General features: G+C 40.7%; 1 non-coding gene across 1 annotated transcript; it reads right to left on the reverse strand.

The window, feature by feature from the left end:
- Window positions 1–4708: 4708 nt before the first annotated feature.
- Window positions 4709–4827, reverse strand: LOC123688322. Its single transcript, XR_006749851.1, has one exon. It is a non-coding gene; the product is annotated as a 5S ribosomal RNA (ribosomal RNA).
- Between the last annotated feature and the right edge of the window lie 2673 nt (window positions 4828–7500).

Here is a 7500-nt window from a genome sequence, read left to right on the forward strand (position 1 = left end):
TGAATGAATTTCGAATTAATTCCGAAATCAAAAAAATATTTTCAATAAATTTTTTTTCTAGAGTACCTCGGTCTTTTCTATTTTTTTTCCAAGTTTCGTACGTCAATCAACATACATCCCAGAAAAAATCATCTCTCTAACTATCCTGGTTCAAAAGTTGTATCGGAACTTTTCACGTCGAAAAAGAACATAGGCGAAAAAGGACGTGAACATTATTCCTTATAAAAATCAAACCCGACCATGGATTTTGATTCTGATTGTTGATTATCGCTATTAGAACACATTAGGAGGCAACCAAATCAAATTTGAGAAAATTCCACAATCAGAAAATTTTTTTCGAAAAAAAAAAAAAAATTCGAGAACACCTCGGTCATGGCAAGTTATTTCCCACAATCCATTCCCCAATCAACGTACATCCCAGAAAAAATCATCTCTCTAACTATCCTAGTTCAAAAGTTGTATCGGAACATTTTCACGTCGAAAATATATCTCTAAGTCCAGACCGATGCACCACGTAATCTCGGGCAGACCGATGCACAACGTAAATGACGATCGGGACCGGCGATCGGTCGTATCTGACACCGCCGGCTCGGTTCTAACATCGTCAATGAGTCGGGGTTGTAAAAAAGGACGTGAACATTTTTCCTTATAAAAATCAAACCCGACCATGGATTTTGATTCTGATTGTTGATTATCGCTACTAGAACATATAAGGAGGCAACCAAATCAAATTTGAGAAAATTCCACGATCAGAAAATTTTTTTCGAAAAAAAAAAAAAATCGTAATCACCTCGGTCATGGCGAGTTATTTTCCGTATTTCATTCCACAATCAACGTACAACATAGAAGAAATCATCTCTCTAACTATCCTGGTTCAAAAGTTGTATCGGAACATTTCACGTCGTAATATCTCGCCAAGTCCAGACCTCGGCGATAGGTAGTATCTGACACCGTCCGCTCGGGACTGACATCGACTTGGACTCGGGCTGATGATGGGGAGGCGTTTAAGGACGTGAACATTTTTCCTTATAAAAATTAAAGTCGACAATGAATATTGATTCTGATTACTGATTTACGCTTTAAAAAACACATTAGAAGGCAACCAAATCGAATTTGAGGAAATTCCACGATCAGAAAATTTTTTTCGAAAAAAAAAAAAATCCGAAAATATTTTTCGATTCCGATTACTGATTTACTCTTTTAGAACACATTAGGAGGCAACCAAATCAAATTTGAGAAAATTCCACAATCAGAAAATTTTTTTCGAAAAAAAAAAAAATTCGAGGACACCTCGGTCATGGCAAGTTATTTCCCACAATCCATTCCCCGATCCACGTACATCCCAGAAAAAATCATCTCTCTAACTATCCTGGTTCAAAAGTTGTATCGGAACATTTTCACGTCGAAAATATATCTCTAAGTCCAAACCGATGCACCACGTAAACTAGGGCAGACCGATGCACCACGTAATATCGGGCAGACCGATGCAGAACGTAAACTCGATCATACCGATGCTTCACGTAATCTCGATCTTACCGATGCACCACGTAAACAAGGGCAGACCGATGCAGAACGTAAAGTAGATCTTACCGATGCACCACGTAATCTCGATCTTACCGATGCACCCACGTAATCTCCATCTTACCGATGCACCACGTGAACTGGATCTTACCGATGCAGAACGTGAATTGGATCTTACCGATGCAGAACGTGAATTGGATCTTACCGATGCACCACGTAAACTCGATCATACCGATGCACCACGTAATCTCGGGCAGACCGATGCACAACGTAAATGACGATCGGGACCGGGGCGATCGGTCGTATCTGACACCGCCGGCTCGGTTCTAACATCGTCAATGAGTCGGGGTTGTAAAAAAGGACGTGAACATTTTTCCTTATAAAAATCAAACCCGACCATGGATTTTGATTCTGATTGTTGATTATCGCTACTAGAACATATAAGGAGGCAACCAAATCAAATTTGAGAAAATTCCACGATCAGAAAATTTTTTTCGAAAAAAAAAAAAAATCGTAATCACCTCGGTCATGGCGAGTTATTTTCCGTATTTCATTCCACAATCAACGTACAACATAGAAGAAATCATCTCTCTAACTATCCTGGTTCAAAAGTTGTATCGGAACATTTCACGTCGTAATATCTCGCCAAGTCCAGACCTCGGCGATAGGTAGTATCTGACACCGTCCGCTCGGGACTGACATCGACTTGGACTCGGGCTGATGATGGGGAGGCGTTTAAGGACGTGAACATTTTTCCTTATAAAAATTAAAGTCGACAATGAATATTGATTCTGATTACTGATTTACGCTTTAAAAACACATTAGAAGGCAACCAAATCGAATTTGAGGAAATTCCACGATCAGAAAATTTTTTTCGAAAAAAAAAAAAATCCGAAAAATATTTTTCGATTCCGATTACTGATTTACTCTTTTAGAACACATTAGGAGGCAACCAAATCAAATTTGAGAAAATTCCACAATCAGAAAATTTTTTCGAAAAAAAAAAAAAATTCGAGGACACCTCGGTCATGGCAAGTTATTTCCCACAATCCATTCCCCGATCCACGTACATCCCAGAAAAAATCATCTCTCTAACTATCCTGGTTCAAAAGTTGTATCGGAACATTTTCACGTCGAAAATATATCTCTAAGTCCAAACCGATGCACCACGTAAACTAGGGCAGACCGATGCACCACGTAATATCGGGCAGACCGATGCAGAACGTAAACTCGATCATACCGATGCTTCACGTAATCTCGATCTTACCGATGCACCACGTAAACAAGGGCAGACCGATGCAGAACGTAAAGTAGATCTTACCGATGCACCACGTAATCTCGATCTTACCGATGCACCACGTAATCTCCATCTTACCGATGCACCACGTGAACTGGATCTTACCGATGCAGAACGTGAATTGGATCTTACCGATGCAGAACGTGAATTGGATCTTACCGATGCACCACGTAAACTCGATCATACCGATGCACCACGTAATCTCGGGCAGACCGATGCACAACGTAAATGACGATCGGGACCGGGGCGATCGGTCGTATCTGACACCGCCGGCTCGGTTCTAACATCGTCAATGAGTCGGGGTTGTAAAAAAGGACGTGAACATTTTTCCTTATAAAAATCAAACCCGACCATGGATTTTGATTCTGATTGTTGATTATCGCTACTAGAACATATAAGGAGGCAACCAAATCAAATTTGAGAAAATTCCACGATCAGAAAATTTTTTTCGAAAAAAAAAAAAAATCGTAATCACCTCGGTCATGGCGAGTTATTTTCCGTATTTCATTCCACAATCAACGTACAACATAGAAGAAATCATCTCTCTAACTATCCTGGTTCAAAAGTTGTATCGGAACATTTCACGTCGTAATATCTCGCCAAGTCCAGACCTCGGCGATAGGTAGTATCTGACACCGTCCGCTCGGGACTGACATCGACTTGGACTCGGGCTGATGATGGGGAGGCGTTTAAGGACGTGAACATTTTTCCTTATAAAAATTAAAGTCGACAATGAATATTGATTCTGATTACTGATTTACGCTTTAAAAACACATTAGAAGGCAACCAAATCGAATTTGAGGAAATTCCACGATCAGAAAATTTTTTTCGAAAAAAAAAAAAATCCGAAAAATATTTTTCGATTCCGATTACTGATTTACTCTTTTAGAACACATTAGGAGGCAACCAAATCAAATTTGAGAAAATTCCACAATCAGAAAATTTTTTTCGAAAAAAAAAAAAAATTCGAGGACACCTCGGTCATGGCAAGTTATTTCCCACAATCCATTCCCCGATCCACGTACATCCCAGAAAAAATCATCTCTCTAACTATCCTGGTTCAAAAGTTGTATCGGAACATTTTCACGTCGAAAATATATCTCTAAGTCCAAACCGATGCACCACGTAAACTAGGGCAGACCGATGCACCACGTAAAGTGGATCTTACCGATGCAGAACGTGAATTGGATCTTACCGATGCACCACGTAAACTCGATCTTACCGATGCACCACGTAATCTCAATCTTACCGATGCACCACGTGAACTGGATCTTACCGATGCAGAACGTGAATTGGATCTTACCGATGCACCACGTAAACTCGATCTTACCGATGCACCACGTAATCTCGATCTTACCGATGCACCACGTGAACTGGATCTTACCGATGCAGAACGTGAATTGGATCTTACCGATGCACCACGTAAACTCGATCTTACCGATGCACCACGTAATCTCAATCTTACCGATGCACCACGTGAACTGGATCTTACCGATGCAGAACGTGAATTGGATCTTACCGATGCACCACGTAAACTCGATCTTACCGATGCACCACGTAATCTCAATCTTACCGATGCACCACGTGAACTGGATCTTACCGATGCAGAACGTGAATTGGATCTTACCGATGCACCACGTAAACTCGATCTTACCGATGCACCACGTAATCTCGATCTTACCGATGCACCACGTGAACTGGATCTTACCGATGCAGAACGTGAATTGGATCTTACCGATGCACCACGTAAACTCGATCTTACCGATGCACCACGTAATCTCAATCTTACCGATGCATCACGTAATCTCGATCTTACCGATGCAGAACGTAAACTCGATCATACCGATGCACCACGTTATCTCGGCAGACCGATGCAGAACGTAAAAAAAAAGCTTACAGCACGCGGTGTTCCCAAGCGGTCACCCATCCAAGTACTAACCGCGCCCGACGCTGCTTGGCTTCAGTGTTCTGACGAGAACTGGCAATTTCAGCGTGGTATGGCCGTAAACAACAAATATAGCGATATTTTCTATGATATCTCACTTTTTGGGAGCGGAAAGGACGTGAACGTTTTTCCTTATAAAAAATGAAATAACTTTTGGATATTAATTCTGATTGTTGATTTAAGTTTTAAGAACACATTAGGACATATCTCAATGAAATTTGAGGGATTTCCGAAATCGAAAAATATTTTTCGAAAAAAAAAAAAAATCCCAGAAGACCTCGGTCATCTCAAGTTTATTTCCATATTCTATTACACAATCAACGTACATCACAAAAGGAACCATCTCTCTAACTATCACAGTTAAATTTTTGTATCGGAACATTTCACGTCGGAATATCTCGCTAAGTCCAGACCGGGGAGATCGGTCGCATTTGACACCGTCCGCTCCGGTCTAACATCGTCTTGGAGTCGGGGTAACGATGGAGAGGCGTTTAAGGACGTGAACATTTTTCCTTATAAAAATTAAAGTCGACAATGAATATTGATTCTGATTACTGATTTACTCTTTTAGTACACATTAGAAGGCAACGCAATCAGATTTGAGGAAATTTCAAGATCAGAAAATTTTTTTCGAAAAAAAAAAAAATTCAAGAACACCTGGGTCATGGCAAGTTATTTCCCACAATCCATTCCACAATCAACGTACAACATAGAAGAAATCATCTCTCTAACTATCCTGGTTCAAAAGTTGTATCGGAACATTTCACGTCGAAATACCTCGCCAAGTCCAGACCGGGGCGATAGGTAGTATCTGACACCGTCCGCTCGGGACTGACATCGACTTGGACTCGGGCTAATGATGGGGAGGCGTTTAAGGACGTGAACATTTTTCCTTATAAAAATTAAAGTCGACAATGAATATTGATTCTGATTACTGATTTACGCTTTAAAAACACATTAGAAGGCAACCAAATCAAATTTGAGGAAATTCCAAAATCAGAAAATTTTTTTTCAAAAAAAAAAAAATCCGAAAAATATTTTTCGATTCTGATTACTGATTTACTCTTTTAGAACACATTAGAAGGCAACGAAATCAAATTTGAGTGAAATCCAAAATCAGAAAATATTTTTCGAAAAAAAAAAAAAATTCGAGAACACCTCGGTCATGGCAAGTTATTTTCCACAATCCATTCCCCAATCAACGTACATCCCAGAAAAAATCATCTCTCTAACTATCCTGGTTCAAAAGTTGTATCGGAACATTTTCACGTCGAAAATATATCTCAGAGTCCAGACCGATGCAGAACGTAAACTCGATCATACCGATGCTTCACGTAATCTCGATCTTACCGATGCACAACGTAAACTAGATCACACCGATGCAGAACGTAAACTCGATCATACCGATGCACCACGTAAACTCAGGCAGACCGATGCAGAACGTGAACTCGATCTTACCGATGCACCACGTAATCTCGATCTTACCGATGCACCACGTAAACTCGGGCAGACCGATGCAGAACGTGAACTCGATCTTACCGATGCACCACGTAAACTAGGGCTGACCGATGCATCACGTAAACGACGATCGAGAGGCGCGAAAGGACGTGAACGTTTTTCATTATAAAAATTGAAATAAATGATAAATAATGATTCTGATTGTTGATTATCATTTTTAATAAGCATTAGGAGGCAACCAAATGAAATTTGAGGAAATTCCGATAATAGAAAATTTTTTCGAAAAAAAAAAAAAATTCATGAAATCCTCGGTCATCGCAAAATATTTACCATATTCTGTTCGATAATCAACGTATATTTAAGAAGGAATCATATCTGTATCTATCTTGGTTCAAATTTTGTATCGGAACATTTTGACCAAAGTCCGAGCTTCGGCCGAAACAGACACCGCTGACCTGGCCTATCGATCGACCGAGAGTCGGGGATAGAGCGTAAGTGTTGTCTGGAGGGGAACCCTGTGCTCTCCTGACATATATAGGGAAGGTGGTCGCGTTGGGCGATGCAGAACGTTTGGATCGGGAATTATATTTTTGGTTCAGCTATTGGAATATGGTTTATTGTTGGTATATATTGGCGAAATAACGTTCTTACTGACTGGGGATATTCATAAAAATGAGTCCGGAGATTTTCAGATCGAAGTCCGAGTGATCCGACTTGGAAGGCGTGTTGGGTGGGTCGAGATGGCTTAGATAGATCAGACGAGGCGGGCTAAGTGTTGACGTCATGCATCGGTCCATTTTCAGATTGAGTCCGAGTAATCCGACTTTGAAAGAGTGTTGGGTGCGTCGAGACTGTTTAGATAGATCGGACGAGGCGGACTAGGTGTTAACGACATGCATTGGTATATTTTCTGATCGGAGTCCGAAGAAATCGGCCCTAGTAGGCGCAGCGGACGGTCGAGACGGCCTCGGTGGGTCGGATCGATCGGGAAAAGTTTGCTAAATCGTGTCTGGAGGGGAACCTTGGGTTCTCCTGACATATATAGGGGATAAGGTTTGGGTGAACGATTCTTCACGTAAAAGTTGAGTAATTTATTTTTCGATAAGCTTTTGGATATTGATGAGAAGTATATGTATATCTTCGATTAAAAGAATTCTTACCGTCTCCATGTATATTATATTAGATATATAAGAAATAGTTAACGTGATGCATCGGCCGATTTCCGGATCGGAGTTCGAGAGATGCGACTTTCGATGCGCGATGGGTGGTTCGAGACGGC

Source organism: Harmonia axyridis, chromosome X, assembly GCF_914767665.1.
Source record: "Harmonia axyridis chromosome X, icHarAxyr1.1, whole genome shotgun sequence".
Taxonomy (NCBI): domain Eukaryota; kingdom Metazoa; phylum Arthropoda; class Insecta; order Coleoptera; family Coccinellidae; genus Harmonia; species Harmonia axyridis.